General features: G+C 40.5%; 1 protein-coding gene across 11 annotated transcripts in view; it reads right to left on the reverse strand.

Annotated features, from left to right (window-relative positions):
• The window catches only part of SIPA1L1 (signal induced proliferation associated 1 like 1), a 382,714-nt gene that overhangs the window by 222,221 nt on the left and 147,653 nt on the right, over nucleotides 1-12,840 (reverse strand). The window contains exon 1 of one of the 11 annotated variants that reach the window (XM_039534594.1): nucleotides 11,742-11,831. The exons of the other annotated variants lie outside the window; for them this stretch is intronic. The gene's annotated coding sequence lies outside the window, so the exon portion shown is untranslated. Of the gene's footprint in view, nucleotides 1-11,741; nucleotides 11,832-12,840 lie in introns of those variants that run through there. 11 annotated transcript variants of the gene reach the window in all.

Consider the following 12,840-nt stretch of genomic DNA (forward strand, 5'->3'; position numbering starts at 1 on the left):
ATCAATGGGCACTGCAGCTGTTAAACGCCTCTCAAAATCAGACAGAGAGAATATTGAATGTTCAGCACAAAATCAAATTTTCTAAATTAACTTGAGTGATTTTGTACATTTTCCCTCCAGAAACTGTATTGTTTTGGTATATTTGGTTTTCCTGAAAATATGCAGTTGATCAGGTGAAGCAAAAATTAAAAGTTGAAACAGCTTGTTTTAAGGTACTATAGCAAACTATACTCAGATAGGGTTGAGAATTGCAGGAGGAGATGTTTAAAAAAAAATCTGGATTTTACACAAATTTTTAGTCTTAGTAATTTCTCTTTTATTTACAATGAAATGCTAAATTTAAATAAGAACAGAAAAAAGTGTGCTTTGAGACTATTGCCACAATAATCCTTCAGGAATACTACCCAAGGATGTGTTCTTATCACATCTCTCAAATTACTCAAAGTCACAAGGGTAGATGTGGGCATGATCAGTACTTCGATGGGAATCTGTGAAGGATAACTCCTTGCAGAAATGGTCATTGGGATCCTGTTGGTAGGACTCCTCCCTCTGGCCTAGTTCTGAGCCAATACCCCCATATTGTACTAAGAAGGGCTATGATACTTGGGAGTTGGGTAAATCAGAGTTGGCACTCTAGACCCTTAATCTATATACCACATAATCAATTACTATGCTGTTGGTCAGCTATCTCTGAAAGTTTAATATGTGAACATTAAATAAAAAAAATTAGAGCCAAATATTTAAAGATCATACTGAACTTTATACAATAGTAAAAGTTCCTGTGTCCTGACCAAATTCCAGTCTGGGTAATTACTTTCTCCTAACTTCAATTCCTTTTGTAGTTGCTGTTGGCTAAGGCATTTCTCTTCACTTCCAAAGTTAGGCAGCTGTGTACTGTTAAAGATCTGCCACGTTGCACAATAGAAGCAGCTGCATTTTATGGAGAGATCAAAACACTATTTTATATGTAGATTATAACATTATTCAGGAAGAAGTGTACCACTTCATTATAGGTAGAGCTGATATCGCCACCTAAAGTTAAGGGTGCCTGACACTTTCCGTTATAAAACTGTTGTCAGTTTGTTTATAACAGGGGTCGGCAACCTTTCAGAAGTGGTGTGTTGAGTCTTCATTTATTCACTCTAATTTAAGGTTTTGCGTGCCAGTAATACATTTTAACGTTTTTAGAAGGTCTCTAAGTCTATAATATATAACTAAATTATTGTTGTATGTAAAGTAAATAAGGTTTTTAAAATGTTTAAGAAGCTTCATTTAACATTAAATTAAAATGCAGAGCCCCCCGGACTGGTGGCCAGGACCTGAGCAGTGTGAGTGCCATTGAAAATCAGCTCACGTGCTGCCTTTGGCACGTGTGCCATAGGTTGCCTACCCCTGCTGTATAACTTTGGCATGTTCAGGGTGAATATTTCCACACCTGGTGTTTGCCTCAACTGGAGGGGGTTTTTATTATTATTTGAGCAAAAGTGAATCAGCTGTTTTAGAGAACAAGATTATGGAAAAATATGTTTGCCCATATTAAAAAATTATTACAACTATTTCACTGGGACGCTCTAGCACCTCCAGGGACTCGCACCTTGTCAGGGGGTTGCCTTTGTGTCAGTGATACACATTTTACTTTTTCCCCCATGAGAATCTGGCCAAGTTGTAAGTCTTTCAAAAATCTGTTGCACATGCTTAGTGAAGACTTTGTACAGTTTGGCACTGAATTCTCCATAAATTCCATCTGCACTGAGTGTGCTCCAACACAGAGCTGCAGGGGCTGAGCAGGACCTTCCCTGCAACTGCTCCTCCCAGAAGCCGCTGTGAATCTGAGCATGGAACTTGAGAGCAGGCAAACAGTGTCACTTGTACTTTCAGTGCTCCCTTTGCTGGTGCCCTGCCAACCTGGAAAAGTAGGAGGAAGTTGCCTGACTTAAATGCAGAGGGATGAGAATGGGATGTTAGTGGTGTTGCACGGGCAAGCAAGTGGAAAAAAGGCAGAAGAGGACAAGAAGGAAAGGAGCTGGTGAGGGAATGGGAATAAGAGCAGCAGGTGTGGGGAGGCAAAGGGAGCTGGATGAAATTACAGGCATAGAGGAAGAAAAAGGCAGGAGCCATGGGGATGAGGGTGGTGGAAAACCAAAAAGGAGACAGGAACAGGAGCTGGAGTTGGAAGAATAGAAGTGGAGGGAGAGGAGAGCAGGATGGAGCAGAAGGGGACAAAGGCTGGGACACAGTGGCAGAAGAGTCTAGAATAGGGGTAGGCAACCTATGGCACGTGTGCCAAAGGCAGCACACAAGCTGATTTTCAGTGGCACTCACACTGCCCGGCTCCTGGCCACCGGTCCGGGGGACTCTGCATTTTAATTTAATTTTAAATGAATTTTAATTTAATTTTAAAAACTTTATTTAATTTACATACAACAATAGTTTAGTTATATTATAGACTTATAGAAAGAGACCGTCTAAAACGTTAAAATGTATTACTGGCACGCAAAACCTTAAATCAGAGTGAATAAATGAAGACTCGGCACACCACTTCTGAAAGGTTGCTGACCCCTGGTCTAGAACAACTAGAACACACGTACCCAGAACCAAGAATTGAGCCCGTAAGTCCTGAGTTCTACATTCCTCTGCTGTGAGCAATTATCTATGAAACCCACTGACTGTGTGTGTGTGTGTGTATGTGAGAGATAGAGAGAGATCTCCCTCTAGTGTCTGGGTCACACAGATAACAGCCTACTACTGTTATCACTTATTCAGATACTGCAGGTGGTAAGTCTGTGCTGAAGATCTAAAAATCCAAACCCTGATGACCCCTAGATTGGAGATCAATATGGTTCCTCATTATGGAATTTCTGTTTTTTCAGGTTTATTTTTAAATAAGAAATTGTCCCCGAGTGTAATTTCCAGAAGTGCTGATCAGAAGTGAAAGACCTGCTAGGACAGTAGAAAGGCTGGAAACAATCTGCTCACCTCAGAATGACTAAGAGTTTCCATGAGGAGGCCACCTGTAACAACCTGGGTACAAAAGGATCTTAAAGAAGAACCAGAACTCTGAAACTAAACCAAGAACTCTAATTGGTTTTAAGGGGTAGGAATTTAAATTAAATGACACACAAAACACAAAATTCTTGTAGAGAATTAACACCCATTGCACTAGCAAGATTTGAGAAACAATTCCACTCACTTACTATTCCATGCACCACTGCTACATTGTATTCCTATGAGCAAAATTATTTTAAAAATAAGCTAAAGGCAAATACTAAATTGCATTCCATCTTCTAATGCATTATTTAATCCTCCTCAAAACAAAAGAACAAAAGGACAGGGACATTCAATAAAATTACAAGGCCACAAATTTAAAACTGATAAAAGGAGATATAACACAATTATAACACAGGGGACTTGAGTGCCAGAAAATAACAGCTAACCCAAGAGTTGAACAGGATTCAAAAAAGGACCAAGCATTTCTTTGGCTAATGGGAATATCCCAAGTCACATTATACATGTTTTAAAATTTTTTAAAAATGGTTGGAAGGAATATGAACCTTCCTTTTGTTAAGATAGAGGTCAAAGAAAGTTCCCCACAGGGGATCCATAATTGATCACGCCAGAGTTTACTACACAATTTTCTGCACCTTTCTTCAAAGCAGCTCGTAATTTGGCCACTGTCAAAGACAGGACAGTGAACAAGATAAACCACTTTTCTGAGCCAGCATGACAAATTCCTGTGTTCAAGCCCTTTTTCTCAATAGCTCCCACACCCAGAAGTTGAACAAAATTATCTTGCCAAAATTAAGTCAGTCATAATTAAAACAAAAAGTACTTCCAATACATTGTTAAAAGCACATGTTGTGCAAAGCTCAATATTCTTATTGACTGGCTACCAAAAGTACGCTATTGTAGCATAAATGCAAGAGGATCAATGGACAGACACTATAGGTGGGATAGGATTTGAAGAAATGGAATGCACAATAAAAGCAGATTGGGCATTTTTTTTAATCAAAATGACTTTTTGCAAAGTTTAAATTTTCCATGAGAAAATTTTGATTTGGCCAGAAATTTCAATTCAGTCAGGACAATCAAGATGAAATGGGTTCAACCTGACTTGAAATATTTTGGTTTGTTGTCGTGAACTGAAACATTTAATCTGCCTCTGCCTATGATGCCATGGCGCTTCCTGCGAGCTGAAGTTTAGGTGCTTCATGACCCCATTCTTTTGTATGGGGCTGGCTCCTTGGCTGGACCACATCTCCCACTGTATACCATGTTCTCTCATGATGCATACCCATGACTCAGCAGACATGTAGTCCAGCCAGGGAGCTTGGCCCAAAGGAAGGAATGAGCCTGAGGCAGCCGACCCATTTCTCTCATGAGGCACCACAGGCAGCTGAGGTTTAATGTCAAACTAACTCAAAACAAAATGTTTTGATTCAGCTCAACATATCAAAACGGAATGTTTCAATTTAGAATGTCAAAACACTTTGTTTTGATCAAAAATGTTTAAATTGCCACATTTCTGTATTGAATTTTTTTGGCACATTTCATTCCTCAAAAAGTACCAAATTAGGACAAAAACAAATGTTGAAATACTGCAACTTCCCATGGGACAGAAATTCCTATCTTCACTTAGCTTTAAAGACACTGGGATTCCAACTCAACTGAGCTGAAGCACAATGTGGCTACCTTAATAGGTCTTTTCCATCTCCAACTTCTATGATTTAAGCTCACCACTCTGAACACAGATTTTTTACTTTAGTAGCTCAGTGTTTCCTACCTGTGTGTGATTTTTCAGGTGGGTACAATAACTGCAGCTAAATTTAAAAGTACCAAGATTTATTATTTTAATGGCTACATATATTAATGATTAACTCCACCAAAGGACAAAAGAACACCCTCCCCTCTACAGTTTAACATTTATTTTTCTAATGTCAGTAAATAATCTTACTGCTTTCTATCTTGCAAAATTTTAAAGAACCTATACAGTTTTCTTTTGAAATAAATGCCCTACCAAGCTAAAAACGTGGTGGATATAAAGCTTCCGATTCAGTCCCTGGCCCATTTAAAACTTTTTCATACTTGGCTTGGGGAGTATTTTAAGTGCAAAATATATCAAATTAAACACTATTGACCACAGTACACGTTCATTTTTTTGAATAAAATATATTAGAGGACATACATACAACTATTGGTCTGATTTAGCAGATGGATTTAGCACATTTATAGAATTTTCCATCTGTTTAAACACATTACCAGCAGGGGGAAACATGATTTTTTGATTTTACTGCTACAGTTTATTTTACAGGACTGGACAGATTTAAAAAAAAATCTAAATTTTTGTTGGACTAGTTTTGTTTTTGCTACTAAATATTTTGTTACCTATTTCTGTTACCTAATGAGCAGAATGGCTGAGCTAGTCAATGATGTTTCATGAATTACTGAAACAGTAAGTGTGTAAGAAATATTTGTCAAGCAGCTGTTTAAATGTTTAGGAAAACAGATATTACATATTTTTGGACAATAACCAATCACAATGTTTTTATCTTTAAACAAACAGGACTGTGCTATAGCTTCTTTAAATGTATTTACTCAGTATCTGCTGTAAGTGGTTAATTACCAGTGGGGCTTATCAGGTCCATGGTATACAATGCATTTACAGGGTATATTCATGCATGCATGCTGCAGGAAGTTGACATTTAAACTGTATTAAAAGTGAAAAAAATTGACAAACTACACCTCCAGGCCATTCCGATGATTTGGGTTTTATTTCAACACTAAGCAGGTACTGGTTTCTTTGTGCACATTTTTACAGTTCTTATAAAAGACAAAACTCTCATGATGGACTTAAGAGTTTTGCCTGAGTGAGTACTGCCAAGTTGGGCTCTTCAAAGCAGTTTTAAAATAAAAATTTCAAATAAAAATGAAAGGAGTCCTTTTATGCTTGAAAACTATTACATAATAGAAGGAGTGTCCCATTTGAGAATGAGTTACTTGGTGACTTCTGAAGCATTAAAACGTACTAGGATAGACCAGTTCATTCCAGGATCCCACACAGGCTTACAAAGCCTGCAGGAAGAAGGCTCATAGGAGGAAGGAGTGCATTGCTAGCCAGTTTTAGAGTCATGTCTAGATGTTCTTCGGTCACCTCTCCTTTAGCTAGCAGTCACCTCAAGTCATGAGGCTCTTCACATTTCCAGCAGCCATGTGGAAAAACTCCAGTGGGGAAATGAACAAAAAAGAGTTAGCAAAAAATAAAGTTTTAAAATTTATTTTAATTATTTAAAATGTTAAAATTACCCCTTTACCATAAACTTTACTCTGATTTGTCTAATATGAAATTAAAGAAAATGCACAGAATGAAGGAATCTTATAGAAAGGCCATTTTTCAAGTCTTAAGGTCATCTGAAAAGGGCACTTCCAAATGCTAAACAGTATGTCATAGATTAGGTAAGGATAATGTGCTTAAAAGCATATTGTAAGATAGGTTGACAAACACATGAAAACAAGACCTCACATGTTATGCTCATTTAGATCATCTTGGTTTTTCTAAGATGTTTTATAGCAAATCACAAGGGAAAAGCTATTTGAGGTATTTCCTTTTCTTATTACATGTGTATTATATGGTTTCAAATAAATGTACAAAAAATAGTCAAGAAAAAAAAGGAAAAGTACCTTCATTTTCAACTTCAGCTTTAAGTTTCCTGGCTCCTTTTGTGAAACTAAACAAAATGTCTTACTTTAAAATTAACCAGTACAATTTGAGAAGAATTGCATATTTCATAGTAACCTTGATATTTGTATAATTTTATTACTTTTTCATGTCTTTTTGGCAATTCTTTCAGCATTTCTGTCTCTGTTTAGTCTTTTGGGTTTCAAGTCAAGTTTCCAAAGCCAACTGTGTTTCTAAGAAGTAAATAGCTAAATTCTGACTTATGGAAGTTATTCGGACTCCAAAGAGAAAAGGGACACTGGCCTACTCTGTATGCTGTATTTACAGCAGACAGATATTCAGGTTTAACTTTTACCTTAATACCATGCCAACCCTGCTTTATAAAAACAAAAACAAAACAAAAAAATCTTTAGGGTGAACTTAGGGTTGCCAAGAGTCTGGTTTTTGACCGGAACGCCTGGTCAAATATGGATCCTGGTGGCTCCGGTCACTACCACTGACCGAGCCATTAAAAGTCTGGTTGTCAGCACAGACAGGTTGGCAGGCTTCCTACCTGGCTCCACGCAGCTCCCAAAAGCGGCCAGCATGTCCAGCTCCTAGGCGCAGGGGTGGCCAGGGAGGCTCCCCGTGCTGCCCTCTGTTCTAAGCACTGGCTCTGCAGCTCCCATTGCCCAGGAACCATGACCAGTGGGAACTGTAGGGGTAGCTCCTGCAGGTGGGAGCAGCAAGCAGAGCCACCTGGCTGTGCCTCTGCCTAGCAGCCAGGCATGCCGGCCGCTTCTGGGAGCTGCCTGAGGTAAGCACTGCCTGGAGCCCACACCCCGAACCCCCTGCCCCAGCACGGAGCCCCCTCCCACACCCATCTCCCTCCAGGAGCCTGCACTCCCTCCCGCACCCCTCCCCAGCCCCAGGTTGGAACCCTCTCCTGCACCTTAACACCCTGCCAGAGCCCACACCCCAATCCTCTGCCCCAGCCCAGAGCCCCCTCTCACACCCAAATTCCTTCTCAGAGCCTGCACCCCCTCCCTCACTCCGAACCCTTCATCCCTGGCCCACCCCAGAGCCTGCACTCCCAGATGGAGCCCTCATCCCCCTCCCACACCCCAAGCCCCTCATTCCTGGCCCCAACCCAGAGCCTGCACCCCCAGATGGAGCCCCTTCCCGCACTCTGAACTCCTCATTTCCGGCTCCACCCCAGAGGCCGCATGCCCCCCGCCCAGAGCCTTAACTCCCTCCCACACCCCAACCCCCTGCTCCAGCCTAGCGAAAATGAGCAAGTGTGAGGGAGAGCAAGCAACAGAATGAGGAGGGATGGAGTGAATAGGGGCGGGGACTCAGAAGGGGCATGGCAGGGGCAGGGTGTTCAGTTTTCTGCAATCAGAAAGTTGGCAACTCTAGATGGTTTATAGGAGTGATAAAGCTTCAATTACATACTTAGCAAAAACCCAAAACAGAAAGTACCCATCACCACTGAAAGGTTAACAATGATTCTTTATACTTTGGGTACACAGTATTTCTTCTAACCATTCCAGGAAATCAGTCTCACAGTTAATCTTGTTTAGATATTACAAAGATAATTTTTATTGCATCAATACTGCCTCCTGCAAGAACTATAAATAATCAAAAGAGCCCCACAAGAGACAGGTTAGCCTTCTGTGAACAGGCATGCCGAAACTGCCATAGCGCGGGAAGTCCAAAACACTATCTCAGATGCAATGGCCAAAACCTGAGAGGGGCAAGTGTTTCCCCAAGCTCTCTAAAAAGACTTGTGCTGCTGAACTTTCCTATACACCAGCATCTTCTATGTACAAACAGTTTTCCTCGTCAAAGCTCCAGAAACTTACACACCAGTGTTAACAGACCACTTCACCTTGAATTGTCCCTCGAAATGTGTGTTAACTACTTATGCTAAACAATCCATTCCACCTCGTATTTAGCTGAGACACTCGGAGGGCTTGTCCACACTTGAAAATGCTACTGCAGCTGAGCCGCTGTAGCACTTCAGCATAGAAACTACCTACATCGACAGGAAGTGTTCTCCCGTTGGCATAGGAGATCCACCTCCCTGAGAGGCAGTAGCTAGGTTGCCAGCAGAATTCTTCCATCAGCCTAGCACTGTCTATACTGGGGGATAGGTCAACTTAACAATGCTGCTCAGGAATGTACAATTTTCATACCTCTGAGTGACGTAGTTAAGCAGACCTTTTCTAGCGTAGACCAGGCCTATGTACGTTTCCCAGACCTGAATTAGAGCTCTGTTTACACTTGAAAGCTTATCTCTCTCACCAACAGAAGTTGGTTCAATAAAAGGTTACCACCTCACCTACCTTGTCTCACCAGCACAAGTGGCTTTTAACTTACCATATCAAGCTCAGGTTAATAGTAGACAAAACCTATGCCAACTAATTCCTCTCTAAAAAAAATCTTGTAAATTAACAATTCTACTAGTAAAGTAAGTACCAAATGAAGGGAGAGACACCCTTGATTCATAACTCAGGAACACTAATATACTCTATGATATCTGGTATCTAAATTCTGAGTCCAATGTCCACTTATTCACAGGCTAAAAACATTGTCTATCAAGGGGCAAAGAATCTGAAGAATACTGAAAGCCACAGGAATATAATCATTCACACACCAGACAAATTTAATTTATGAAACTATGGAAGAAATGCAACATTCTCAATTATATCATAGCACTGGTTCTCAAACTCACAGTTCCAAGAATTTAAGGTGAAAATCACAAGAATTCAGCAATTGAAATCTTCACAATTATTATCTATGAACTATGTATGCAGTCTTAGATTTTTTTTTAAACCTTTGAAGAAGCAATAAACCTTGTTTTGAAACTCTATTTTTTTCTTACATCTGAAACCCTCTCCCCACCAACAGCATCTTAATCTCAGGAATTTAGCAGATGAGTTGAAGATAAAAAATTTGGAGATTAAGCTTGTTTAAATATTTTGTAAAATTAACAGAATTTTTTGAGTTTATGTCTGAGAATGTTGATAAACAAATACTGTAATATTCATAAAATCCACGACAAGATTCCAGATTAGCCAACAGTGCATTTAGTCTACGAAGTGAAAATAGATGTTAGGTAAACTGTTTCCAAAAGAGTAATGAAGGAAGATTATAATACAGACTTCAAAGCATGCGTACAGTATCTTGCAGTAAGTAAAGGAAAACAAGCCACCCACATCCACCTGGATTGGATTATACCCATTACTGCAGACTTCAGAGATAAGCATCATGTACTACCACAGTACTTCCTACTGTTTGTTACTGTTTAAAAATCACACAGTGGAAGCTTAAAACGGAAATCTTTCCTAACAAGTTATTTTTCCTCTATTGTACTCACATATTGGTTTGTTATTGTAGGACTACTTGAGGATCACTGTTGCTGACATTAATTAATTTGCTAAAAATAAATGCATGTGGTTTGAGGAAGGACAGGAACAAAAATGGTAGCTCAAATAATATGCCTAACTAAAATAGGATAAAAGTATTCAAAAAACAGTTACTAATCTTTCTGTAACTGTTCTTTGAGATGTGTTGCACATATCCATTCCACTGTAGGTGTTTGGGCATGCCAGTGCTCAACTGTTGGAGAGTTTTTACCTTTAGCAGTAACAAGCACCCTCTGTTGTCTCACACACATCGCACAGGCATAAAGGGCTGAGCAGCTCCAGAACCTCCTCAGTTCCTTCCTACTAGAATGAATGATAAGAGAAGGGAAGGAGGGTGGGTTGTGGAATGGACATGTGCAACACATCTCGAAGAACAACTGTTACAAAAAGGTTAGTAACCATTTTTTCTTCATCAAGTGATTGCACATGCCTGTTCCACCCCAGGTGACTCACAAGCAGTCCCATCTGGAAGTGGGCGAGGAGTCTATTTGAACAAGGACTGGAGAACTGCTCATCCAAATTTAGCATTGTCTCTAGGTTGTTGAGATTGTGTAGTGGCAAACAAACATGTGACATGACGACCAGGTTGCTACTTTGCAAATGTCTAATATGGGCACAAGAGCCAAAAATGCCACAGAGGCTGCTTGGGATCTAGTGTTTCTCAAACTTTTTTTTCCGCACAGACTACTTGAAAATTGCTGAGGGTCTCGGCAGACCACTTAATGATCTTTCCAAATGTTGTTTGTATCGTTAGCTAACTATTGTAAAGCGCTTCATTCTCTCGTGCGGCCAGCTAGGATAGACCAGTTCATTCCTGGATCCCACACAGGCTCACAAAGCCTGCAGGCATGCACCTTAGATGGAACTATCTGAGGACCACCTGAATGGAGCTCGCGGACCACAGTTTGAGAACCTCTGCTCTACCCAGCAGCTCCACATTAACTAACTGCTAACTTAAGTGAAAAAACTGGATATCCATGATGAAATCCTCTGGGTGGAAACCAGGCTGCTCTTCATTCTGTCCAGAAATTCAACAAGCAATTGAGATGAAGACCTGAAAGGTTCAGTCCATTCCAGGTAAAATGTGCAATCTCTCGAACAACAACAATATTATCTTCAGACATTCCTGAAGAGAAACAGTTCCCAAAGAACAAATTAATGTGAAGTCAAATCCAGCAGCATAGGGTACTAAAATGATTGATATTATTGCATGAAAATATTCTGATTATCCAAACAGGGACAAAGAGATTTAGCTTTTAAAAAGTATATATTTTAGAAACAGACTGACAGCATATACACAGAAATATTTTATAAAAAGTTTCATGAATATTGATATATACAATTCTTAGGGCTCCACTCTCCCTTGTGTGAACTATTCCTGTGACAGAGAGAATAGTGCTCAATGACTGCAACTTCTCCTTCCATTACTTGGCGGGGGGGAATAGTTTGCCCTCTCTCTCTCTCTCTCACACACACACACACACACACACACACACACACACACACACACACACACACACACACACACACGAAATGTCTGTATTTGTATGTGAAATCCATGTGTAAGAATTATTGCCCAGTCAAGGAAGGATGCTGGTGGTATAGGGAGTATACATCCTTCAGTGAAGTATTTAAACACTGCATAAGTCTAGAAGTACCTTTCTTGAACCTGTGGATCTCAAGCTGGGAATCTTTAAGTGCTGTGTTTCCATAGGTTTCCCCAAGCTCCTACTGTTCTTGGAAGCTCCCTGAAAAGAGCAGAGAGGTAATACAGAGCAACTGTTACCTAGCAGCAATGCGTTCTTGGGGAACCAGGATGGGTGCAGAACCCAGCCTGTCTGACTCACGAAAGACCTCCCCCTCCCCTCTGCTTGAACCAAAACTGATCAGAAGAAAGACTTACAAAAAGCAATGAAAGGGCAGTGGGAGATGCACCTAAACCCCTGGGATAAGGGTGACAGGATTAAGGAAACTCCTCTACCGTCATTTGCATCGAAGATGGGACAAGGAGGCATCTCCATTAGCATACAGAATGAAGAACAGAGATTCTAAGGCAAGAACCACACGGAACTCTGGGACCAGGAAAGAGGGAAGCACTACATGATGGGGGATCTCTGCTCCAGATGTTAATGAACCTACGCCTGCACACACCAAGCTCAGTAGTTATCAGACCAATTCTAGTAATAAATCCTTTACTGGTATGGAAAACAGTGAAGCTCCCTAACTGCATTGTGAGTTCCCTCCAAGGAACACTGCCCATAGCCAGGAATGATTAGCTCCCATTGTCTAGCCTGAACAAAACAACTTTGGTATACTCCCTTGAGCCATAAGTTTACACACAAACAAATCTAATGTTCTCCCTTGAACCATTGTTGTTTCTCTACAAAAACCCCTATCCATGCTCAAGTAAGTGTTCTGATGCCCAGATCCAAAATCTACACCAGTTCCACTGGGACTTCAACTTCTCCTGATTGATCATGCTGGGGGTTCTGCCGGTCTCCAGCACTCCAGACCCTCAGCTACCTCCATCACCTGGGGCCCCAACTGATTCAAGCTTCACGGAGTGGTGAGAACCCAGCTCTCTCTCTCTCTAGGTATAGCCTTCTGTCCCTGACTTGTGAGATCAGTTATAGTTTTCTAAACCTGACTTTTATAATTAAATTTAAGTTAGATTTAATATTACAACTGCTTTCTTTGTTTGGCTCCCCTATGGTTATTACCTGGCAATAAATAACTTTCATGATTACGCTGGTTGCT

Source organism: Mauremys reevesii, linkage group 4 (assembly GCF_016161935.1).
Source record: "Mauremys reevesii isolate NIE-2019 linkage group 4, ASM1616193v1, whole genome shotgun sequence".
NCBI lineage: Eukaryota > Metazoa > Chordata > Testudines > Geoemydidae > Mauremys > Mauremys reevesii.